General features: G+C 53.4%; 1 pseudogene; it reads left to right on the forward strand.

The window, feature by feature from the left end:
- The window catches only part of LOC115099942, a 60,331-nt pseudogene extending 34,593 nt beyond the window's left edge, over window positions 1–25,738 (forward strand).
- The last annotated feature ends 574 nt before the right edge of the window (window positions 25,739–26,312 follow it).

Below are 26,312 nucleotides of genomic sequence, written 5' to 3' on the forward strand. Positions count from 1 at the left end.
GATCCCAGCGGTTACCAAAGGACCCGTCTGTCCCGGGACTGATCCCAGCGGTTACCAAAGGACCCGTCTGTCCCGGGACCGATCCCAGCGGTTACCAAAGGACCCGTCTGTCCCGGGACTGATCCCAGCGGCTACCAAGGCACCCGTCTGTCCCGGGACTGATCCCAGCGGCTACCAAGGCACCCGTCTGTCCCGGGACTGATCCCAGCGGCTACCAAGGCACCCGTCTGTCCCGGGACTGATCCCAGCGGCTACCAAGGCACCCGTCTGTCCCGGGACTGATCCCAGCGGTTACCAAAGGACCCGTCTGTCCCGGGACCGATCCCAGCGGTTACCAAAGGACCCGTCTGTCCCGGGACCGATCCCAGCGGTTACCAAAGGACCCGTCTGTCCCGGGACTGATCCCAGCGGCTACCAAAGGACCCGTCTGTCCCGGGACCGATCCCAGCGGCTACCAAGGCACCCGTCTGTCCCGGGACCGATCCCAGCGGCTACCAAAGGACCCGTCTGTCCCGGGACTGATCCCAGCGGCTACCAAGGCACCCGTCTGTCCCCGGGACCGATCCCAGCGGCTACCAAGGCACCCGTCTGTCCCGGGACCGATCCCAGCGGCTACCAAGGCACCCGTCTGTCCCGGGGACCGATCCCAGCGGCTACCAAGGCACCCGTCTGTCCCGGGACTGATCCCAGCGGCTACCAAGGCACCCGTCTGTCCCGGGACTGATCCCAGCGGCTACCAAGGCACCCGTCTGTCCCGGGACCGATCCAGCGGCTACCAAGGCACCCGTCTGTCCCGGGACTGATCCCAGCGGCTACCAAGGCACCCGTCTGTCCCGGGACTGATCCCAGCGGCTACCAAGGCACCCGTCTGTCCCGGGGACCGATCCCAGCGGCTACCAAGGCACCCGTCTGTCCCGGGACCGATCCCAGCGGCTACCAAGGCACCCGTCTGTCCCGGGACTGATCCCAGCGGCTACCAAGGCACCCGTCTGTCCCGGGACCGATCCCAGCGGCTACCAAAGGACCCGTCTGTCCCGGGACCGATCCCAGCGGCTACCAAGGACCCGTCTCTCCCGGGACCGATCCCAGCGGCTACCAAAGGACCCGTCTGTCCCGGGACCGATCCCAGCGGCTACCAAAGGACCCGTCTGTCCCGGGACTGACCCAGCGGTTACTAAGGCACCCGTCTGTCCCGGGGACCGATCCCAGCGGCTACCAAAGGACCCGTCTGTCCCGGGACTGATCCCAGCGGCTACCAAGGCACCCGTCTGTCCCGGGACCGATCCCAGCGGCTACCAAGGCACCCGTCCTGTCCCGGGACTGATCCCAGCGGCTACCAAGGCACCCGTCTGTCCCGGGACCGATCCCAGCGGCTACCAAGGCACCCGTCTGTCCCGGGACTGATCCCAGCGGCTACCAAAGGACCCCGTCTGTCCCGGGACCGATCCCAGCGGCTACCAAGGCACCCGTCTGTCCCGGGACTGATCCCAGCGGCTACCAAAGGACCCGTCTGTCCCGGGACTGATCCCAGCGGTTACCAAGGCACCCGTCTGTCCCGGGACCGATCCCAGCGGTTACCAAGGCACCCGTCTGTCCCGGGGACCGATCCCAGCGGCTACCCAAAGGACCCGTCTGTCCCGGGACCGATCCCAGCGGCTACCAAAGGACCCGTCTGTCCCGGGACCGATCCCAGCGGCTACCAAAGGACCCGTCTGTCCCGGGACCGATCCCAGCGGCTACCAAAGGACCCGTCTGTCCCGGGACTGATCCCAGCGGCTACCAAGGCACCCGTCTGTCCCGGGACCGATCCCAGCGGTTACCAAGGCACCCGTCTGTCCCGGGACCGATCCCAGCGGCTACCAAGGCACCCGTCTGTCCCGGGACCGATCCCAGCGGCTACCAAGGCACCCGTCTGTCCCGGGGCCGTTCCCAGCGGCTACCAAGGCACCCGTCTGTCCCGGGACCGATCCCAGCGGCTACCAAGGCACCCGTCTGTCCCGGGACCGATCCCCAGCGGCTACCAAGGCACCCGTCTGTCCCCGGGACCGATCCCAGCGGCTACCAAGGCACCCGTCTGTCCCGGGACCGATCCCAGCGGCTACCAAAGGACCCGTCTGTCCCGGGACCGGACCCAGCGGTTACCAAAGGACCCGTCTGTCCCGGGACTGATCCCAGCGGCTACCAAAGGACCCGTCTGTCCCGGGACTGATCCCAGCGGTTACCAAGGCACCCGTCTGTCCCGGGACTGACCCAGCGGTTACCAAGGCACCCGTCTGTCCCGGGACCGATCCCAGCGGTTACCAAGGCACCCGTCTGTCCCGGGACCGATCCCAGCGGTTACCAAGGCACCCGTCTGTCCCGGGACCGATCCCAGCGGCTACCAAAGGACCCGTCTGTCCCGGGACCGATCCCAGCGGCTACCAAAGGACCCGTCTGTCCCGGGACCGATCCCAGCGGCTACCAAGGCACCCGTCTGTCCCGGGACTGATCCCAGCGGCTACCAAGGCACCCGTCTGTCCCGGGACCGATCCCAGCGGCTACCAAAGGACCCGTCTGTCCCGGGACCGATCCCAGCGGCTACCAAAGGACCCGTCTTGTCCCGGGACTGATCCCAGCGGTTACCAAGGCACCCGTCTGTCCCGGGACCTGATCCCAGCGGCTTACCAAGGCACCCGTCTGTCCCGGGACCTGATCCCAGCGGCTACCAAGGCACCCGTCTGTCCGGGACCCGATCCCAGCGGGCTACCAAGGCACCCGTCTGTCCGGGACCGATCCCAGCGGCTACCAAGGCACCCGTCTGTCCCGGGACCGATCCCAGCGGCTACCAAGGCACCCGTCTGTCCCGGGACCGATCCCAGCGGCTACCAAGGCACCCGTCTGTTCCCGGGACCGATCCCAGCGGCTTACCAGGCACCCGTCTGTCCCGGGACCGATCCCAGCGGCTACCAAGGCACCCGTCTGTCCCTGGACCGATCCCAGCGGCTACCAAGGCACCCGTCTGTCCCGGGACCGATCCCAGCGGCTACCAAGGCACCCGTCTGGTCCCGGGACCGATCCACAGCGGCTACCAAGCACCCGTCTGTCCCCGGGACCGATCCCAGCGGCTACCAAGGCACCCCGTCTGTCCCGGGACCGATCCCAGCGGGCTACCAAAGGATACCCGTCTGTCCCGGGACCGATCCCAGCGGCTTACCAAGGCACCCCGTCTGTCCCGGGACCGATCCCAGCGGCTACCAAAGGACCCGTCTGTCCCGGGACTGATCCCAGCGGCTACCAAAGGACCCCGTCTGTACCCGGGACTGATCCCAGCGGTTACCAAGGCACCCGTCTGTCCCCGGGACTGGACCCAGCGGTTACCAAGGCACCAGTCTGTTCCCGGGACCGATCCCAGCGGCTACCAAGGCACCCGTCTGTCCCGGGACGATCCCAGCGGCTACCAAGGCACCCGTCTGTCCCGGGGACCGATCCCAGCGGCTACCAAAGGACCCGTCTGTCCCGGGACCGATCCCAGCGGCTACAAAGGGACCCGTCTTGTCCCGGACCGATCCCAGCGGCTACCAAAGGACCCGTCTGTCCCGGGGACGATCCCAGCGGCTACCAAAGGACCCCGTCTGTCCCGGGACTGACGTTGCGGTTACCAAAGGACCCGTCTGTCCCGGGACCGATCCCAGCGGCTACCAAAGGACCCGTCTGTCCCGGGACTGACGTTGCGGTTACCAAAGGACCCGTCTGTCCCGGGACTGACGTTGCGGTTACCAAATGCGCGCTCTCTCTGACACGAGTGCGCGCTCTCTCTCTGACACGAGTGCGCGCGCGCTCTCTCTCTCTGACACACACTCTCCCACATAAAGGCGCACTCGTTTGTGTACCCAGGCACTCTCTCACTCCCACATGCTTTCTCAGGGCCTTGTCTTTGGCTGCTGTGGGATGGGCTCCCTGAAGGCAGGCAGCAATCCCCTCCTTCTCAGGTGGAAGACGTAGATTTACAACTTCCGCTCATGAGCCGGCTGCCAAGAAAGGGGAGGATCGCGACGGACCGAGGGCCGCAACTGATGGGAGCATTGGCTGGATCTTTCTTCTGAACCACGGTTTGCGTTTCAAAGAGCTACATGCGGCTCACAAGGTGCCAGTTGGCCACCCCTGGCCTATAGTGCGGCAGTTTTGGGGGCAGCAGCAGGAGCTTAGCTATGCATAAGCACACAAGGCTCTCCTCTATTGGCTAACGCCCATCTTTGGCAACAGAGAACAGTCCTCTGCTTCCTGCTCCAGCCCCTCCCCTCCCCTCCCAGGCAGTGTGCAAGGGACTGGAAGGGGTGAGGTATGAACAAGCTTTGCTCTCTAAGCCAGCCCCCCCCCCCCCCCCATCCCCACCCCCTCCACTCCTACCCTGCAAGGGACAGGAGGGGATGTGGCTGAGGATGGAGTGGACCAGAGTTGAGTTTTTGACTGTATATTTCTATCTATAATTCATGGTCACTTATTTCCTAGTTCTCTCTCTGTGTGCCCAGCATGAGATACTCTGTTAACTTGTAGTTTCTTTGCAGTTCTGTGTTCTCTTTTCCCAATAGGAGGTGTATTACTAATAATACATCTGGATTTTTAGCTCACCTTTCCAATGATGCCCAAGGTGGCTTACAGCATTTTTAGAATTCAGGTATAGTGAATCCCTTCTCCCAGAGCTTACAATAAAAGTGGGTACCTGATGCAACAAATAAAGTGACTTGAAGGTCACCATCAGTGTCGGGGGGGGGGGGGAGTGGTCACCCTGGTGTCCAGCCCGTTGCTTTAACCAGTGGTCCACATCTTTTCCCTGCTGGGGAAGGCCCAGTACAACATCTGCAGGGTTGCCTTTATTTAGGAGGCGTCCTGGGAGTTAGTGCTGTTTAGTGTTACTTCGCAATGTGCCTGGTAATGGAGGGAGTTTGTGTCATTGTTATTGAGGTGACATTTTTTTGTATGGTGAGTGGTAAGGGGATAATTAAAAAAAAAAAAAGCAAACTAACCTGAGGTAAAACGTTTTTTCAAAAAGCACTACAGTAACCTAAATAGTAGTAAGGAGAAACATCCTGGCTGAGCCAAGCCGGCCGATCATTTCAGAGTACGTTAGCCATTCTGGTATGGATTTCTTTTAATTTACACATTGTATGTATATATTTTTTATTTTTTTCCAGTCCATCCACAAAAATCACAGCTGGCACATTCATCAGACACTGTGACACGATTTCTGAAACATATTTGTAGAGTTTGTGTTATGTGGCTTCTATCTCTCTCTATTTATTTATTTAAAAGTTCTTTTAGAGGGCACATTCAAAGCCCTGAGCAGTTTACAAAATAAAATGTTCATAATCAAAAAAGTAACAAAAGAAAGATTTAATAAAATACATTTAAAAAAAAAAGGCCAGCAGTAAAGGTCTCGGCACCTGCATTCGATCCTATGTAAAATATATGTTTATGGGGGTAGTTTTCAGAACTGTGTGTTGGGGTGCAAACACGTGAGTACTCTGACTCGCACGATAGTCTCAGCACGCATCCCCTTTAAACCATGCTTAAGTTTAGCTGCTTTTAGGGTGGACATTTCTCCAAAAAAACCCTCTTTTGCCTGGATCTTTACCCAGGTAAATGAATTTGGATAATTCTCCTCCTTATTCCCGATTAGGTGATTTTTTACAGGATTATTCTGGGAGGGGTGATGGCCTCATAACGATTGTTGATTTGAATTATTAAAATTGAGGTGGGAGAGAGGGAGGTGGCTGGCCTATGGGCCTGGAGGCTCACTTAGACTGCCTAATGCGCTGCCGCTAGCCCTGGACGGACTCTGCAGTCACTGAGAGTCCCAGATTTCCACGTACTGGCCTTGCTCTCATCCAGGGGCCTGGATATCTCATCACAGTGGTTAATCAACCCTGGCTGTAACTTGTGTACAAAGGAGAGAGCAGCACACAGGCTGAATAGTTATGAAAAATGAACACTCTTCTGGCTGCCTACCCTGTTGCAGATGTTGCCAAAATCTGCAACAGGGTAAAGAGCCAGGAAGGTGTGGAACACTTGAGGAGGGACCTAGCAAAGCTTGTGGAATGGGTCTAGAGTCTGGCAGCTAAGATTTAATGCTAAAAAAATTTCAGCAAATACCCAAGGGAGCAGTAAGGGGGTGATCATATGTGATGAACTCAAAGTAGCCAAACAGGTGGATAAGGCGACAGCAAAAGCCGGAAAGCTGCTTGGATGCCTAGAGAGAGAGGAATGGTCACTCAGCACTGCAGTTCCTGGTAGGGATGTGAATCGTTTTAGGACGATTAAAATTATCGTCCGATAATTTTAATATCGTCTTAAACCGTTATGGAACACAATACAATAGAGATTCTAACGATTTATCGTTATAAATCGTTAGAATCGTGAGCCGGCACGCTAAAACCCATCCCCGACCCTTTAAATTAAATCCCCCACCCCCCCCCACCCCCCCCCAAATAACTTAAACATTTCCTTGCCAAATCCTACCTCCTTCAATCCCCCACCCTCCCGAACCCCCCCCCCCCCCCCCAAATGACTTAAATTACCTGGGGGTCCGGAACGGCAGCGGTCCGGAACGGGCTCCTGCTACTGAATCTTGTTGTCTTCGGCCGGCGCCATTTTCCAAAATGGCGCCGAAAAATGGCGGCGGCCATAGACCAACAGGATTCGACGGCAGGAGGTCCTTCCGGACCCCCGCTGGACTTTTGGCAAGTCTTGTGGGGGTCAGGAGGGCCCCCCCAAGCTGGCCAAAAGTTCCTGGAGGTCCAGCGGGGGTCAGGGAGCGATTTCCCGCCGCGAATCGTTTTCCATACGGAAAATGGCGCCGGCAGGAGATCGACTGCAGGAGGTCGTTCAGCGAGGGTTCCGGCGCCTCGCTGAACGACCCTCCTGTAGTCGATCTCCTGCCGGCGCCATTTTCCGTATGGAAAACGATTCGCGGCGGGAAATCGCTCCCTGACCCCCGCTGGACCTCCAGGAACTTTTGGCCAGCTTGGGGGGGCCCTCCTGACCCCCACAAGACTTGCCAAAAGTCCAGCGGGGGTCCGGAAGGACCTCCTGCCGTCGAATCCTGTTGGTCTATGGCCGCCGCCATTTTTCGGCGCCATTTTGGAAAATGGCGCCGGCCGAAGACAACAAGATTCAGTAGCAGGAGCCCGTTCCGGACCGCTGCCGTTCCGGACCGCCGCTGGACCACCAGGTAATTTAAGTCATTTGGGGGGGGGGTTCGGGAGGGTTGGGGGATTTAATTTAAAGGGTCGGGGGTGGGTTTTAGCGGGGTTTTAACGATTTTAACGATATATCACGATATTTTACCCCCCCCAAACGGCAACAATACGATTCCCTCCCCTTCCCAGCCGAAATCGATCGTTAAGACGATCGAGGACACGATTCACATCTCTAGTTCCTGGTGCTCTGTAGGCCCTCGTGTGGCGCAGCTTGGAACTGCATGCCTGTGTACTCTTGCACTTTTAATTCTCTTGATGCACATAGTTGCTGTCATTCATTGCAGTGCACTGGGGGCCTGTAGTCATTAAATCAAGACTGCAGTTATGGAAGAGGGCTGTGGGAACAGCCTGCCAGGGGCTGGAGAGCATCCAAAATATATTAATCATAAAAATTACCAGCTAGTCAATTTTTGTAGTCACGTTGTCATTTTAAGAGCGACCTCAAAGATATTTGCAGAAAGAAGAGAAAAGACTGTATTAGGAAGAGAGATTGATGTGCTTCAGAGCGGTGAATCTGTTATTTACACAGGTAACCTTTGCTATTTTCTGTTTCCCTGTGCTTCACCCAGATGTTAGGATATGATAGGGACAAGTCATGAATCAGTGGTTGCCCATAGGCTCATTTCCATATCCAGAACGTTAGGCAATTAAAAAAAAAAAAAAAGAATGAATGATTGTGCTCATTCACCGCTGGCCACATAAACTGAAGGCGACACCTAGGGGCTGGCCCAGGAGTTGAGCCTGAAGTGGCTCTATTGAATGCTCCAGCTTGGCCACAGGAGGGCACTGCAGCACTTCTCAATGCCCAGGTGCAATTAAAAGAAGTGCAGAGAGTGGTCAGCCTCCCTGCAGTCCTGCTGCCTGGGACAGTTGTTGGCAATGGCACCTCTAAATGTGTTTAGCTAACAAAGCCCTCGCTAACAGATCATCAGTGCTGTGTGAGTAATAGACTCCTCATTTACTTTTAATACATTTTGCATAGAGAGCAATCAACCTTCATCAGTCTTAAAGATGAATCGGTTTGCCCAGCTACATTTTAAAGATATTAGTCCAATAGCAGCCACATCAATCATAACATTTTCTTAATGATAGTAGAATTAAAATATACTCTGGTTTTCACAGCACTATGAAGTGTGCTCTCACACACACAAAATTAAAGGAAAGATTTATCGCAGTGGATTTGTGATGTGCGTAGTCCATTTTCCTGATGGCTGGGAAGGGATCATGTCCAAAGTCCATCACAGGGGGACGTTTATTAAATGTGCCCACGTGCTTTTTATCCTGCCTAGGTGCTTCTGCTGTTTGTTCTGCTTCAGTACCTCCTGCCCCATTCCCCCCTCTCCCACCCCTGGCTTATCTCTTCATCAATTCCTCGTTGCCACTGGATCCACCTCTGCGCAGCACTGCCAGGTCCTGCCAGTCTTAGGAGCAGGAACTGGGATCAGGCTCCCCGCACAGTGCACTGCTCTCCTATCGGGAGAAGCCACAATGGCTGCACTGGCGGTGACTGCTGCACAAAAGCTTCTCTCGTTCTCTGCTTTCCATTAGCCCTAATTTCAATGTGTTCTTCCTGACTGCCTTTACCTAATCCGTGCACCTCAAAATACGCACACTGAGCTAGACTGGGGTAATACCCCAAGAAACCAGCACACGGCTAAGAGATTGAAAGAAAGGATACTGGGAAGTGGCCAGCAGTGATAGAATTCTTCTCTTCCTCAGTGGGAAAGTCAGAAAAATGCTCCCCCGAGGCATAGAACATTATATTAAGGGCACCAGATAGCTCCATGTCAACAGGGCCAGGCTGAGCCAGTCCTGCTTTTCTACTCCACTGTTTGCAAGTGGTTGGGGTTCCAAATGTTTCAGGAATAGTAGGACTGACCTCCCTGGAATGAGTGCCCGGACTCCAATCCAGATATCTCTTTATTCACCCTCTGCCTGCCACCCTGCTTTTATACCTAGCTTGGTTTTCTTTTCTTTGTCTGCATTTATTGTGTTTGCCTGTGTTATCATAGTTTAATAGAGTAGAAAAGCATGGAGGTTTTGTTGTAGTAATGCTTATTTTTAAAACTTTTCTTCCATGAAACACTTTCTCAGTTGCCAATTCTGGGGCTCTGATGAAGATTCACTCTGTGCCGTGTTCTCAATGTTAATTCACTTTGGTGAAGGTAAAATTACGCATGGATACCTCAAGGCTCAGGACTTGGGCTGGTTCTTTGCAGTTGCATTGTTAGTGTTATTGCATGAAGGGCTCAGGGAGCCGTGCTTGTTTGCAGGTAACGCACAAATCTGTAACAGCGAACGTACCGTGAGGGGCCGAATAATCAAAGGAAGATGATGAATGGTTTTAATGTTCCCTCTAGTTTTTGAAAGGCTACATGCGCAGTTTCTTTTGTGCAACTTTGAGAAGCTGAGATCAGATCTGTACGCTACAAACCAGTTTAATGAAAATAATACCAGGATTTCTTGTGCGCAGGTTTCACCACCTGTGAGCGCACGTGCACAGCGTAGCGGGAGCCATGTTTGTAAGGTGCTTCACTGCATAAAAGTGTAAAATCTCTACCTCAGGTGAGAAAATCCATAAACCATTTATCAGCTAGAAGGACAAGAACTGGTAAATAGGAAAGGGATCTAGAAGTATTCCCTCAGATGAGCTGAAAGCTGCCTGACTGGGTTCATAAGGAGAGGGCATCGCCCCAGGAAAAGGCAGGTAACGATGAGTATTGGGTGCAGTTCAGGAGGAAACCTCTTCATCAGCAGTTCAGAGAAGGGTGCAGACAGAGCCTGTCGCAGAGAGATGGGAAAAGGGGGGTTTCTGTTCGTACCCCAGAGCTGGTTTTCACTCTCAGCTTCCGGAGGAGGTGAAGGCCTGGGGTCCTGGTTCCCTCCCTAACTCTGAGGTTTTCTCTCCCTTTCTCACTGGGTCCTTGGTTTAATGCTGGAACCGTTCTTCTTCTTCTTCAAAAAAAAAAAAAAAAGCTGAGAGAGCAGTGCAGGGCTAATTGGATGCCTTGAGCTCAGCAGCAGGGGTGAGAAGCAGGCACTTTTATCTCTGGGGCAGTGACCGGAGAATGTTTTTGCCCCGGCAGGGAGCTAGCTACTGTTATCTGTGCTTCCAACATTGGGGTGAGTGGTGCGGGCAATTGCACAGTGGTGTTTGTGTCAGGCCTGTGGAGTGAGGCTATTGCGCCTCCATGCAGCCTCGCTGTTCTCCACCCTAGCCCAGGAGGGAACCTCCGCAGAGGCTGTAATCGGCAAGCTGGTTACCGGGTTGGCAGGTTCTGGTTTCAGCGAGCCCTGAGCGGGCTGAGGAAATGCTGGCCATCTTGCCTCCACATATCCAGAAGCCAGGGACTCTCCTCCTTCCCCGCTTTCTCCAGTGCGTCTTTCCCTGCTGGAGGACCGGGAAGGAACAGAGGGGCCAGATGAGGACATGCGGGGTGATGAGTCCAGTGCTTCAGAGAGGGTGTCCTCTGAGTTTTGTCTGGTTTCTCCATAAGACCCATTTGATAATAGGGGGAGCAGGGGCAAGCATCGTCCTCCCAGAAGTCCCACTGCCCATCTAAGAAGCTTAGGCTGCCTACGCTGGCAAGCGCAAGGGGGGGGGGGGAGCTTCTTCATCTCCTGGGGCCTGGATGGCCATCAGAAGAGGAGGCTGCCTTGAAGGATTTGGATGTGGAACAGGATGATCCAAAAGATATTTCAGGCGATCCTGCGGACACAATGGTGGATGGGGTGCCTGATGTAGATAAGGAATTGTCAGATTCAGATGAGGTTCCCACCACAGAAGGAGATGACATAAGGTGGTGCACTTCTCCAGAAGGAGGAACTGTATCCTCTTCTTCCCTATGTCTTGCATGGGATCAGAATAACACAGGAGGATTTGAGCAATGAAGAGGTGGACCCAGTCCTGGGTGGGTCACCAAGCGCTTTCCCTTTACTGAACAAGCTGTCCGGGAGTGGGATACTCCTGAAGTAGACCTTGAAGTAGCCAGAGCGATGACTAAGTCATATTCCTTGCCAGAAGAGACCTTGGAGCTAAGGTAGATGCGTTATCAGCAGTTACCAGGAAGACAACCATCCCGGTGCAGGGTCGGCTGTGCTAAAGAGGTCCAGCACTGGAAGTTGGAGATTCGGTTAAAGAGGATTCTTGAGCCTTTGGGTGGCGGTCTGTGTTAGTCTAATGCAATGAGCGGGCTTATGCTGGGGGCAAAAGGCACAGGACAAAGAGGCAGCTGATGCCAAGTGGGTAGCCCCGTTAGAAGCAGGGTTTGCCTATGTGGCGGATGCGCTGTATGACAGAGGTCGGCGAGGAACATGGTCTTCCATGGTGGTGACACAGTCTTTTGTGGTGGCATTATTAGTCGTCAGATATCTGGTCTAGGTAGCAGCTGTCTACTCTCCCTTTCAAAGGAAAACTGTTGTTCGGTGAAGATTTGGAGCAGTGTGGGATGCATTTGGGGGAATCAAAGGGCAATATGTTGCCTGAGGATAAGAAGGCTGGCATTTTGACATAAGCTCCCTTCAGCACTTGAGGAGACTTTGCTCTGACAGAAAAGCTACTGCTTCAATGCAAGGCGGCAGGCGTTTCGTGGGATGCATAGAACTTCCCAGGACAGTTTTGGCCAAGGGACGAGAGGAAGTAAGAACTCCCAAGGAAGGCAGGCTGCTCCTCCTGGGGGAGACTGGCCCTCTTTTACAAGGAGTGGACCAAGATCACATCAGATCAAAGTGTTCTGGAGGTGATAAGAGCCAATTATGCCTTAGAAATGTCTTGTCCGCTTAGAGAATGTCCTATTGAGACAGTGCAGAAAAGAGACATTTCACCGGCTACGGCGACTGGATGCAGTTGTCACAGTTTCTCTAAGGGAACAAGGAATGTGCTCGGTGTGCTTTGTGGTTCCCAAGAAAGAAGGCTACTTTTGGTCCATTTTTGATCTGCAAGAGGTCAAGGCGACTCTGTGGGTTCCATGTTTTCACAAGGAGACGTTGCGGATGGTTATGGCAGTGGTTCGCAAAGGGGAGTTTCTGGCATCTGGGGAGGCCTATCTGCACTTCCCCATATGATTGGACCATCAGAGGTTTCTGCGGTTCAATTTCAGGCTCTTTTCTTTGGGTTGACAACAGCGCCATAGATGTTCAGGAATAGTGGTGGTGGTGGCATCACTCAGAAAGGAAGGGATTCTAGTTCATCCGTATCTGAATGACTAACTCATCTGGGTGAAGCCAGTGTTCAATTCAGTAGCTTGTGGAGAGGTTGCAGTCTCTGAGTTGGGTGGTGAACCTAGTGAAGACTCTCCTACAGCCATCCTAGTCATTGGATTATCTGGGAGTGCGGGTCCATAGCTGTGTAGGCAAGACGTTCCTTACCTTTGACATGATCATGAAGTTGCTGTGGCTACTGCATCTGTCGGTGCCCAGGGTCTGGGATGATTTGCAGGTCCTGGGTTCTATGAATTTTATACTGGATTTGGTTCCAGGGGCATTTGCTTACGTGTGTGGCCTTTTCAGAGGGTGATTTTGTCCTGTTGGAGTCCTTTTGTTGGAGGAGTTTGTTTCCTTTACCACTTCAAGGGGGTTCCAGGTTCACACTCTCGTGGTGGCTGTCGTGACCCACTTTGGAGAGAGGAGTGGAGCTGGATATTCCAGAAAGGGTGGTAGTGTCTATGGATGCCAGCCTCAAAGTTTGTATGTCAAGGACGAGTGGCCCAAGTTCAGTGGTCAGTTCTGGAGACATCCTGGTCAATCAATCTTTTGGAAATGAGGGCAGTTTGCAGGGCATTACTGGTCTTTTCTGCTGCAGATTCAAGGGCGGACATTATACATGTTCTTGGGCAATGCGACTACAGTGGCATATATTATAACGTCAAGACGGGACAAGGAGCCGACTTGTAGCTCTGAAGGCCAAGAAGCAATTTCTCTGGCCTGAGAAAAATCTAGCGGGACTGGTGGAGGCTTATGTGGCTGGAGTGGACAGTGTGCAGGTGGATTATCTCAACTGGCAGCAGCTGGATTGGGGGAGTGGAAGTTGGCCGCAGAGGCTTTGGCCTTTCTTCGAACTGGGTGGGGCCTTCCCCACCTAGATCTTCTGATGTCACGAGGGAATGCCAAGGCAAGGCGGTTCTTCAGCCACTGGAGGGAGATAGAGTCCAAGGAGGTCAACGCTCTAGTTCAGCTTTGGCCAGCAAGACTCCTTTTGTATGTGTGTTTGCCGTCGCCCCTCGTTGGGCTAGTTTTTGCATCGCATAGAATAGCATCCTGGATGGGTGATCCTTGTAGCGCCAGAGGGGTCACAACGTCAGTGGTTTGCGGTTCTAGTTCATTTAGCAATAGACAGTCCTGTCTGGTTCATCTGCAGGGCTGCAGTGACAAGGACGAATCTCTTTGGATCAGGCAGATCTCCTCTGTAGCTTCATTTAAAGGGGGTACTCTGAGCTGGTGATTGCTACTTTTCTCCAGGCTAGCAGTCCAGCCACTTTTCCGAGTGAGTCGTGGTTTTTGGGTGGAAGGCCTAAAGCCCTTACAAGTGGACATTTCTAAGGTCTTAGCCTTTTTGCAACGGGACTGGCCTACAATTTGCCTCGCGTACAGGTAGCAGCTTTAGGATATCTTCGAGAGAGGCTAAGAGGGGACATCTTTTGTTGTCTTAAGGGAGGGAAGTGTTTGTGTCTCCCGGTCCATAGCATAGCAGTGCCACTTATATTCATGCCCTTAGAAATGGCTAAGTAGGAAGAGCTTGCAAAAACTCAATTTGCATACCCACAATGCAGGCACAGGGCAACTTTCTTCTTTATTATAGTTAGGTATGATTTAATATTATAAATATTTACCTTTTTGTGTAGAGAATGAAATGGTAACTCAAGGCAAGTTATATTCTGGTACAGAAGATATTTCCCTGCCCTAGAGTGTTTACAGCCTAAGCATCCTATTTATTACGTGTTTTTCCCATAGACCCAAAATGAGAGAGAACCTTTAGTAAGCTTGTACCTGCAGCGATGGCTGGTGCTTCCCAGGTTCTCAGCCTGCTGCTCCACTCCTATATAGAGCGAGATAGATATCTACATGGAGAGGAAACAGAGAACACAGGAGAGGGAGTTTTCAGAGGGATTTAGGTACGTAAAAGTAGGATATATTGTAGTAATTTCAAAAGCCCATTTACATGCATATTTTGAAAATTTGGTGAAATTTCAAAGGAGTTGCGCCATTAAAAGTAGCAATTTTCAAAAGCAGATTTACATGTGTAGATCCTTTTTGAAAATTACCTTGTCTCCCGTGTTCTCTGTTCACACCGCATGCGCCACATTCATTCTTTAGAAGAATCATAGTGTTCTGATGACACGCATCACAGCGGCACCCTCTGTTAGGGACGTAGTAAATAGGAGTTTTCACGTCTTTTTCAAATGAAAGAAAGAAGGAGAAACCTTTAATGGTTCTGTTTGTTCTGCCTGCATCTGAAGAAACTTAGGACCCTGCTGCCTAATTAGCATTTGGTGAGAGTTTGTGCGGCCATTAGGTTAGTCGGGAGATGGTATAATATGCCCGGTGATCCTGCCATTTGCCATCCACCCTTGCCCTGTGTCCACCATATTGAAGATTTCTAAACTACCTTCCTGCCAGCGAGCTCCCTGCACCATCGGCTGCTTCCTGCTCACCCCTAATTTCTTTTCTGCTTTGTTAGAGCTCCCGTTTTAAATGAATCTCACAGCTCCGGGGCTTATCAGGTAAAAAAAAAAAGAAAATAACAAAAGAATAAAGGAGAGTAAGTGTGTCAGTGTAGACGGATAACAAAGCTGGGGGAAATGAATAAAATAGGTCATTTCAGCTTTGGCTAGGAAGGAGAGCTTTGATCTGCTCTCCGCGGCGGGAGGAGAGAGAGGAGTTTGAAGTCAGAAGAAGTTTTGTTGGTAATTTAGTGACACTAGAGAACTGTGCAATAGTGGTTTTCCCCTCTGCTTTGTCAGTGAATGCACTCAGACCCAGCCTGAAAAGTAGAAAAAAGCAAGCCATTGCTGCCTTTTGAACTAGGCAGCCACGAGTGAGGGCTAACTCCCAGCTTCCTGCCTCTCTCTCTGTCTTTGTGTTGCAGATGAAGCTGCCCAGCTCTGTGGGACAGAAGAAGATTAAAGCCCTGGAGCAGATGCTGACGGAACTGGGAGTAGGTGAGGTAAAGGGGTGGAAGCAGAGAATGCACGCACGGAGAGAGGAGGCCTTTGTACTCGTGATGGCCTGTTTGTTTTATCTTTCCCTCTGTTCATAAATAGCGACTTATCTGCAAGAATTTTTTTTTTTTCTGGAATAATAGTTCATACGTTCAAAAAAAAAAAAAAAAAGCCACTTTCTCCGGCTGGTATAAACGATGCCTGTATTATTCTTCCTTCCTTTAAAAAAAAAAAATCGAAGGTTTAGAAAGACTCTGCCTACTGGGAAGCGTGAAGTGGTGGTCGAATGTTGGGAGCCCTGGAAGTGTTCTTGTCTAATTTAGCGTCATGTTTACCGATGCTGTCACATGTGGGGGGTCCTGGTGTGGTGATACCCCCCCCCCCCCCCCCCCAGAGCCAGGCTAGGCCCCTCTACTGACCATCTGAGCTGGGGGGGGGGATAGCTGCATGCTTTGCAGGTGGAGCTCTGTCGTCCTGCCGATGCTGCAGAAAATATGGGGAATAAAACCAAAAGACAAAGCTAAAATCTGAACCGCAGACAGAGATGCGAGGTGAATGTGCTGTTTCGGGGGTCAGGGTAATAAACCCAGCTCAATGCCTGCAGGCTAAGAACAGCACTGAGAGATTTCCTTCTTTCTCTTCCGGCTCCCTTTCTGCCGAAATGTGGGGCCCCATCGGTGGGGTCCTGCCCTTGGAGGTTGCCTGAGATCATCGCGTCGTAAATGTCCGTGCATGCCAGTTACAGCACAAGTAGTTGTGGCGAGGACTCTGTGCCGGGCCTCCGCAATTTGTGGCTGCTAGGAAGATGAAAGAACAGAAACTGATAACCATTTCTGTGATCACCAGCGCCGCCATTGCTCATCCCGGTCCACTATTTGAATGGCGTACTGAATTGTATGTGGACGCTCACTGGAGCAGGGCCGCGGGGGGGGGGCTCGGGAGATGAGATCCCTTTGTAATCAAGGAGCAATCTTTTCTTTTTTTTTTTTTCCATACTCTCCCCCTCCTGTCTTCTGCAGACTGAACCCCATGCCCACGGAAGAGATTGTTCAGATGTTCAACGAACTGCGCAGTGGACCTGGTGTTGCTCTCCGAACTCAAGCAGGCCTTTGCTAACTGCGGAGTACGAGCTGCAGATGCTACGGCACCGCTACGAGGCCCTCGCCAAGGCTGGGAGTGTGGGACCCCTGAGCGGGGAAGGTGCCAGCACAGACGGCCACTCCAGCATTGCCCTGGAGGAAGGCAAGGGAGACAGCAAGGATCCCAATTATTGATGTGGTGGGAGCGCCCCTGACCCCGAACTCTGTAAGTAATGCTCCATGCTAGCGGTCTTGCAGGTCCTGAGAAGTAGAGATTCCCGGCAGGCTGTGATCCATCCCAGGATTGTGCCGGGCGAGGATGCATCTGAGCTCATCAGATACCTCCTCAGCCTTGTGAAGTTAGGCCAGTGAAAGTCCTGTAAGTATGAAGTTTCTAGCTTCCCTGCTTGCCCCTGGCATCATATTACTGGGGACGTGTCAAGATGGACACAGCAGCTGGCTCTCCCTGGGGCTACCCTGGGGACTGCTAAAGACGAACATTTAGTGACTCAGCTGCAGGTTAACAATATTGGCAAGTCCTGCGTTCATTTGCCCTTTCTCTGTGGCTGCAGCCACAGAGGAAAGGGATTCAAGCAGAGGACATAAAAATAGTAAGTTTCTCTTAAGCAGAGACATGTAAACGTTTTCAGTGTGACTGGATCAGTTTTTGGCAACCTTCTGAAAGAAAGTGCCGTATATACAGCTTTAAATGTAGGCCCATATTCAGACACAGTCCGGCCAGCAAGTTAGCCAACTAAACTTACCTGGCTAACTTTAGAGGCATATTCAATAGAGAGGCCGCACTATCTTAAAGTTATCCTCCTACCTTTAGGATAGCTCTTAGGCCCTGACCAGACTTAGCCGGCTATGTTATCCGACTAACTCTGAGTATCGGAGATAGCCGGCTAACCTAATCAGCTAACTCAACGCCCCTAACTTAGCCGGCTAAATTCTAACCCGTTACCTTATTAGCTGCTAGAATCCAGCCAGATAAGTGCCCAAATATTCATTTGGCTGGCGAACTTCTGAGTTAACTGGCTAAATGCTTTTGAACATGGACTTCTAAATTCTCTGAGGTAACAAATAGGACTGGGCAATCTCACTGAGCTCCACTAATGCACTGCAACTGGAGGCACATTTCAGCCTTGGCAGTGTTGGCCCGCCGAGCTTCCAACTCCCTCACATATTTATCTGTTTATTTACAATAATTTGCATCGATTGCCCAAACAGTGAACAATATCCTCAAAGTGGCACAGCCTCACTAAAACCAATGTGAAATATTCCCAGACGCGTCATTTCCCCTGGCTGAGGCGCCGATGGGATCGCCTGCAGAGAGGCGCGGTTCCCAGACGTGTCAATTCCCCTGGCTGAGGCGCCGATGGGATCGCCTGCAGAGAGGCGCGGTTCCCAGACGCGTCATTTCCCCTGGCTGAGGCGCCGATGGATCGCCTGCGGGGAGGCGCGGTTCCCAGACGCGTCATTTCCCCTGGCTGAGGCGCCGATGGGATCGCCTGCGGAGAGGCGCGGTTCCCAGACGCGTCATTTCCCCTGGCTGAGGCGCCGATGGGATCGCCTGCGGAGAGGCGCTGGTTCCCCAGACGCGTCATTTCCCCTGGCTGAGGCGCCGACGATGGGATCGCCTGCGGGGAGGCGCGGTTCCCAGACGCGTCATTTCCCCTGGCTGAGGCGCCGATGGGATCGCCTGCTGGGGAGGCGCGTTACCCAGACGCGTCATTTCCCCTGGCTGAGGCGCCGATGGGATCGCCTGCGGGGAGGCGCGGTTTCCCAGACGCGTCATTTCCCCTGGCTGAGGCGCCGATGGGATCGCATGCGGGGAGGCGCGGTTCCCAGACGCGTCATCTTCCCCTGGCTGAGGCGCCGATGGGATAGCCTGCGGGGAAGGCGCGGTTCCCAGACGCGTCATTTCCCCTGGCTGAGGCGCCGATGGGATCGGCCTGCGGGGAGGGCGCGGTTCCCAGACGCGTCATTTCCCCTGGCTGAGGCGCACGATGGGATCGCCTGCGGGGAGGCGCGGTTCCCAGACGCGTCAATTCCCCTGGCTGAGGCGCCGATGGGATCGCCTGCGGGGAGGCGCGGTTCCCAGACGCGTCAATTCCCCTGGCTGAGGCGCCGATGGGATCGCCTGCGGGGAGGCGCGGTTCCCAGACGCGTCATTTCCCCTGGCTGAGGCGCCGATGGGATCGCCTGCGGGGAGGCGCGGTTCCCAGACGCGTCATTTCCCCTGGCTGAGGCGCCGATGGGATCGCCTGCGGGGAGGCGCGGTTCCCAGACGCGTCATTTCCCCTGGCTGAGGCGCCGATGGGATGCCTGGGGGAGGCGCGGTTCCCAGACGCGTCATTTCCCCTGGCTGAGGCGCCGATGGATCGCCTGCGGGGAGGCGCGGTTCCCAGACGCGTCAATTCCCCTGGCTGAGGCGCCGATGGGATCGCCTGCGGAGGCGCGGTTCCCAGACGCGTCATTTCCCTGGCTGAGGCGCCGATGGGATCGCCTGCGGGGAGGCGCGGTTCCCAGACGCGTCATTTCCCCTGGCTGAGGCGCGAGGGGATCGCCTGCGGGGAGGCGCGGTTCCCAGACGCGTCATTTCCCTGGCTGAGGCGCCGATGGGATCGCTGCGCGGGGAGGCGCGGTTCCCAGACGCGTCATTTCCCCTGGCTGAGGCGCCGATGGGATCGCCTGCGGGGAGGCGCGGTCCCAGACGCGTCATTTCCCCTGGCTGAGGCGCCGATGGGATCGCCTGCGGGGAGGCGGCGCCGGTTCCCAGACGCGTCATTTCCCCTGGCTGAGGCGCCGATGGGATCGCCTGCGGGGAGGCGCGGTTCCCAGACGCGTCATTTCCCCTGGCTGAGGCGCCGATGGGATCCGCCTGCGGGGAGGCGCGGGTTCCCAGACGCCGTCATTTCCCCTGGCTGAGGCGCCGATGGGATCGCCTGCGGGGAGGCGCGGTTCCCAGACGCGTCATTTCCCCTGGCTGAGCGCCGATGGGATCGCCTGCGGGAGGCGCGGTTTCCCAGACGCGTCATTCCCTGGCTGAGGCGCCGATGGGATCGCCTGCGGGGAGGCCGCGGTTCCCAGACGCGTCATTTCCCCTGGCTGAGGCGCCGATGGGATCGCCTGCGGGGAGGCGCGGTTCCCAGACGGCGTCATTTCCCCTGGCTGAGGCGCCGATGGGATCGCCTGCGGGGAGGCGCGGTTCCCAGACGCGTCAATTCCCCTGGCTGAGGCGCCGATGGGATCGCCTGCGGGGAGGCGCGGGTTCCCAGACGCGTCATTTCCCCTGGCTGAGGCGCCGATGGGATCGCCTGCGGGGAGGCGCGGTTCCCAGACGCGTCATTTCCCCTGGCTGAGGCGTGGTTCCCAGACGCGTCATTTCCCCTGGCTGAGGCGCCGATGGGATCGCCTGCGGAGAGGCGCGGTTCCCAGACGCGTCATTTCCCCTGGCTGAGGCGCCGATGGGAATCGCCTGCGGAGAGGCGCGGTTCTCGCTGGTGGGCACCAATCTGTGTGGTTTCCTCCCATCTCCTGCCTGCAGAAATCTTTCTGAGAAAGATAATTGACTGAAAGTGGCTCGCCATAAACTCCCCTGCCTTTTCCCCACATGTAGGAAGCAGTATAGATAATTCCTTGGATGTCGACACTGGTTTGTTAGGTAAATGGCAGCAGTAATATTTCAGAAACATGCATGCAGCCGCCTCGGCGGTGGAAGGAAAATCTTACTCCGGATTTGTGCCCGATATATATCATATATATATATAGATATATATATATAATATGATATATATATATATATTATATATATATATATATATCGTAGGCAAGGCATGGAATCGACATGGGAATCCATCCCTGGCTGCTGGCGTTTCTGGGTCAGAATCAGGAGAAGACTCCAGCATTTCCCCTTTGGTTTTTCACCCAGGATGCAGGTTTGTGGATTCTGCTCTTCATACACCTGTAATTTTACACACACACTGCGCAGCCAATTAGCAAACCTTCACAAAAGCCACAAGAGGTGCTCGGCTTCCAGAAGGAACGCGCACAGACACGACTGGGCATCCGTGTATCAGGCTGGAATAGAAATTAAAAGATGAAAGGATATTTACGAGCTGCCTTGTAATTGAAGAGTCATCTGTGACATCCACGGAGGAGGGTCCAGGAGGGATGTCTCCTCCTCGGAAGAAAAGAACCACCCAGCAGTGAGAGGGCAGATGTGCAGAGCTGCTTTATGTGAGCACAGGCTGCACCTTACCCAGCTTGTCTGGTTGATTCTGCTCTTCTGCGCAGGAAGGGGTGCAAGAAGGCTCAGAAAGCAGTATCATGTGTGCCTTTAGTTAGGATCAGTTAGTGTAGCACTGGCATTTCCAGCATGTGAGACATCCCGTGCACCTGATATCAGCCTGGGTGTCCTCTTCATTGCAGAAGGGCTCTGACAGAGGCACTGGAGTGCATTTTCCCTTCACCCTGGCTTGCGTGGCCTCCCTCGTCTTCAGCGGCTTTCTGCTGCCGAAGATCCCTTGCATCACTGTAAGCCAACTTTGCAGGTGCCCCTTGTGCACCGAGCTTTTGGAATAAACTGTAGCAAGGATACATTTCCTACCCTTGCACACACCACACAAGTCTCATATAAAACCATAAGGTCTTTGTTTTCAGCCTGCCTCACCCGTCACCATCCCCTGACCAGTCTGACGGCATCGAGGTTCATCCAGGCAGTAGCTCAAGGAAGCAGCTTTCACAGCAGCTAATGATATCAAGTGGGCCCTGTGACAATTGTATCCAGACCAAATTAACCTAAAATAGTCCCTTCACCAGTTAATTTGACGTCCTTTAAACAGAGTGCATGATAGTTGTCCATTAAATGGAGGATTTATTCTGACTGCGTACTCAGGAGGGGAGAGGGTTTCCATAATTAACTCTCATTCTCATCGCTTGCGAGTTAGGGCAACTCTTCCCGCTCCTTTCATGAGGAAACAAGGAGCATAAAGCATTCATCTAATGGACAGCTGTTATGTATCCTGTTTATGCTGTTTATGAATGCCATTTTGTCTAATGAGAAGTTGATTAACTTGTTACGGGACTTCTTTTCACATGGCCTGAGCAGCCTTAGCTTTTATAGGCAGCAGGAGCAGGGCTGACACTGCAGCACCCAGGGGAATAAACCAGGAGAGGAGAAAAACCCGCGTGCAGGACACTGGAGAGCGGCAGGCCAGCAGCAGGCTTGGAGGACAGAGAAAGAAGACGGTCAGCCTTCGTCTCTTCTGCCGAGCTGGGAGCCGGCGTGGCGCGCACCTTTCTGGCGGAGAGCAGAGTCGCTTTCATGTTACTCTTAAAAGAAATAATAATTATTTGGGAAACACTGGTGCGCAGGGTGTATTACAGCAGCAGCACAGTACAGTTTGGGTCTTTGTCTGAAGCTCTGTCTTCCTTCGAAGGCGATAATGTGAAATATTTATCGTCGGCAGATAACGCTGCGCCTGCCTGGAAGAGGTAGTGGTGAGTGCAGACGGAGCCGACAAGGGTTTAAAATGACCTGGTCTTTTGGCATATTTGAAAGAAATATAATCAAGTTAATTCACTGCAAGGCAATTCAGTACCTAAAGGGCCCCATGTTAATACAGCACTGACCTTTTACTGGCTGATTACACAAGGACGACACAATTAGATTAGTCCAAGACAAAAGGTCAAGCGCATTCACACTGTGACCATTTTGCACTACCTTGAAAGAGAATTACCCAGAGCGGGGATTGCGTGTTTGGCGCTCTCCTTATTTCCTCTTACCCCCATGTTCATGGCTCCTTCCCTTGCCCTAGCGTTGCTGCTTTACGTGGCGAGGGTCGGGCTGAAGCAGAACGCTCTCCTCTTTCTCTGAGCCTGAGCAGCGCATCATCTCATGCCACTGCGTCACCTTCGTCCCCTTTTTCAGACCCCATGGTCGTGTGTCGCGCTGGAGCTGATGACCCTGGCCGGGCCTGGTCACAGGACTCTGGAGGAGCAGAGATGGTCTTTGTTGCAGCTCCGGCAGAACCAAGGAAGGTTAATTGGAGACTGCCTGATTGTGGTTTTTTGCCACTAAACAGAGCTACGTTCACTGAATGTTGTCTCCAATTCTTAAGAGAGGGAAAGGTTATAAAAATCCTTTTTTTCTCCCCCCCCCCCCCCCCCCCCCCACTTGTCTGCAGGTAGCTCAGGGGCCCTCACAGGCACCCCTCGGCACCACTCGGTAGGGTTCACCACAGCTGCAGTTGTCTGTCCAACCGAGTCTGAGCATGCACCCAGGCCCCACTAGCCCTGAGGATGGCTGCCGGGGATCTATTAGCAGCAGGAATTTGGGAAAGCCACTGAATGCTGAAATCCCTGGCATCATTGGCCTGGCGGGTTTGTCTCCGAGCTGGCCTCCGTCGCTGTTTGTGTCCCTCAGCCAGGTCCTAGCAGTGACGGTCCTTGGTTAGGGGCCACCCCCTCAGCTCCCTGGGCTAATGACAGCCCTACAACTGGCTACTGCCGCTGCCACTTACTGATGGCCTGAGGTTCCCTCACCCCGGGGACTCTGCCTGCACAGGGCACTTCTAAGCACTTGCCACTTTGGCGCTGTTCTGGCTTGATTTTTATTTGAGCCATTAGCCGAATATATTGATCCAGTACAATATCTGAGATTCAGCTTCTGCCGTGACACGCTGGGAGAGGGTGACGTGAGTAAACCAGGACGACGGCGATCTACAGGTCCTCTGCTCTTTGGGCCATAAAAGTTTCATGCCGGGTTGTGAGGCAGCCACTGGCGATCTGACACCCTCTCTGCCTCGGATGTTCATGGACTGGCTGGATGGTTTTCATGTTTCTGCCCGTGACCCCGAGAAGGTTGAGAGGTGGTGAGCAGATGAGGTGAGTGCAGAGGGTTTTTGTGTGTGTTTTTTTTTTTTTTGCGGCTTGCTCCAGATTTCTGAAACTCAAACTCCACTCAGCGCTGACTAATGAGTCGAGTCTCCCAGAATCCCTCACGCTGCTGAGCCTTTGTTGTGCGGCTCAGAAGTCAGCCCATTAGCAGGCAGAGGAAAAGGCCCTTGCTTGTAAGAAGTCAGAATCATTTGGACTTTTAAAAGCCGCCTTCATCCGAACGCCCGCTGACTTCTGGGTTTGCAGCTTATTTGAAACCTAGAAGTTACATTGTTAAGATCAAAAAATTCTGTCTCGCAGATGAAATCGGAATATATTTTTCTATTTCTCTCTGTGCAGTCTCTCTCTCTGTCTGTCTTTTCTTCCCTATTAGAGAAGAATGGCTTGGATTCCTGCATTCTAATGTAAAACATTCTTTTTTTTTAACTAGACAGTTTCTAATTTTGCCTCTAGGCACCAGCCGTGGCATCGATGCGAAGGCGCTGGGAAGGTGCTTAATTAGAATGGGCGACGTATCTGAAAGATGTCTCTTTCTGCCTTCCTCTTTTTTTTTTTCTCTTCTCCCCTGTGCTGATAAAGATTATCAGACGCACACAGCCGGAGCCCTCTTCTCTTAGAGCTGCCGCTCGCTCTCTTGTTTTTGCCCGAGTGCTGCGAGACAGCATTATTTATAATTGTCTCCGTAATGAGAGCATCCTGTGCTGGTATACAGCATCTGTAACTAACCGGCAGGTTACCTGCCCTCTGCATTTTCTCTTCCCTCCCTAATAGGTTCCTCATCAGATTACTCCACTAAGGGTTTTGATAACAACAAAAAAAAAAGCCTTTTCGCTTTATCTTGGCAAATTATGTTCTGTTTTGCAGCCTTGCTAGGAAGAATGGAACTCCTGCGGAAGGCAGGAAGTCTGCCGACACCTCAGCTCGGCATGGGGGCAGCTCCTCTGCCAGTAATTTGTAGACGGAGGTGGAGGTTCTTTGCATTTAGAGATCACTTAGCGGGTTTTAGTTTAGTAGACTGATGTCTTCCGTCCCCTGTCTCTGTGGCTTTCCATGCTGAGAAGAATTTGCCCTGCTAGGAGATCTCTTGTTTGAATGGGACTGGGTAGCAGGGTGCGGTGCACAGCAGCGTGAATGTGGCCAGAGAGCGTCTGAAGGGGAGGGGGGGGGTCCCCGACAGTACCAGGATCGGTGCCGAAACGAAGCAAGGAAAGTTGTCTGTCCGTCGGCACCGGCCCGGTCTCTGTCCTGACCCTTTGTGCGTTTCAGGGGCCAGGGATGGCTGGTAAGGAATTGCTTTCCCGTTAGTGCACAGATAAATGGCGCACAGCGGCCTGGCCTTTACCTATCCATTACGCTCTCTGTAGCACTCAGCTTTTAGGGAGAGGGGAGTGCGTGTCTTATCATGTTACCCTTTTTTTATTAATCCTCCCTACAAGCTAAATGCTCTTCTTGGTCCGTACTGAGTGAGTCCCCTTGGGTGAGCCACACGAGGCCATCAGATAGCAGGGTACCTGGCCCCTAGAGCTTCCTTTCCTTTAATACAGCATTCCTTTTGTTCTGATCCCCACCCCTGTGCATGTCTGGGACGTTTCTCTTAAATGATCACACCTTAGTGCCAGCCTTCCCCCCACCCTCTGATTGTACCTTCAGGCCAGCACTGAACCTGGAATGATGTTTTTTTGTCCTGATTATAACTCATGTTCTGTTTTTCCATCTTTCCCTATCTCAGAGGAAGCGACGGGAGTCTGCCTCCAGCTCATCCTCTATCAAGAAGGTAAAAAAGCCCTGACGCCCACCCGCAGAGGATAACAAAGTGGACGGCCGCATCACCTCAACACTGCCCGGCTGCGGGCAACGGAGGAGGGATTCAGTGTTGGGTGTGAGCTGCATCCTTCAGTCTGATGAAGCAAGGTTTCTGTTATTCCTTCGGCTCACAGTGCCCCACGAGCAGTACAGCTGGAATAACAGGGAGCCCTGCTGTGCATTTCTAGTGCAACAGACGCGGGGACCTTGCACTGCTGAGAGAGAGGCCGGCTCCAAGAATAAGTCTGCCTGTTTCTCTCTTGTTTTTCCTCCCGCCGCGCTGAAACCTATCTGTGGCCCTGGCTTTGAAGGGCTGCCAGGCCCAGTCCTTCTGGAATGTGCTGGCTCCTGTACACACAACCCTGCACATGGAAAAGCAAATTCGTGTCACGGGGATCAGAAGAAGCAGTGGTTTAGCCGTTCCTCCATCTCCAGCGCTAAATGTGACTCATTGTTTTCCAAAAAGAGAACCAATCCAGGCCTCCGCACCCGAGGCAGGGAAACAGTGCACTCTGTGCAGATGCCATGGCTTTGGCGCTGTGGCACTGCTGATAACAACTTGACTGTGATTTTGTCAGTGCTGTGTTTTCCCTCCTGTGCTTAAAGCTCTTGAGCTTCACGTCCCTGTCTCCACTGGTTTATCTTTCACTTATTGCTCTGCACTGTGACTGTCAGTATGAAAACGAGAGCCTTGGCTTCCACATGCGCTGTGTCCTGTCCCTCGCTGTCTCCCCCAGTCTTTCGGCGTTCTTGTTGCTGGCGCATTCACAGAGAGCTCAGGAACACCTTCACAATCTGCCCTCATTAGGCTGAGGAAGGTTTACGGTGCAAACTTTAGGTACTGGTAAGGCCCCTTTCAGGTTATGCTGGGGTGCTTCCTTTTACAGAGCAGGTATAAAAGGGATTCACAAAGATGCTTGGGTACGAGGTGAGCCCCCATAACACAGCCTGTAGTAGGGAGCTAGAAGCAGCCAGGGGAGGGGGAGTGCGCAGAGGGCTGTCTCATCACGTCGAGCTGCTGGCGGGTTAGGGAGCACACAGAGCTGTCTCTCAGCTCTGGGGCTTTTTACATAGATGCCACAAAACCTTTTAATGGATCAAATGGAAAACAAAATAGCTAGGGCCTGCCCTGAGGC

This window comes from Rhinatrema bivittatum, chromosome 10 (genome assembly GCF_901001135.1).
Source record: "Rhinatrema bivittatum chromosome 10, aRhiBiv1.1, whole genome shotgun sequence".
NCBI classification, from domain to species: domain Eukaryota; kingdom Metazoa; phylum Chordata; class Amphibia; order Gymnophiona; family Rhinatrematidae; genus Rhinatrema; species Rhinatrema bivittatum.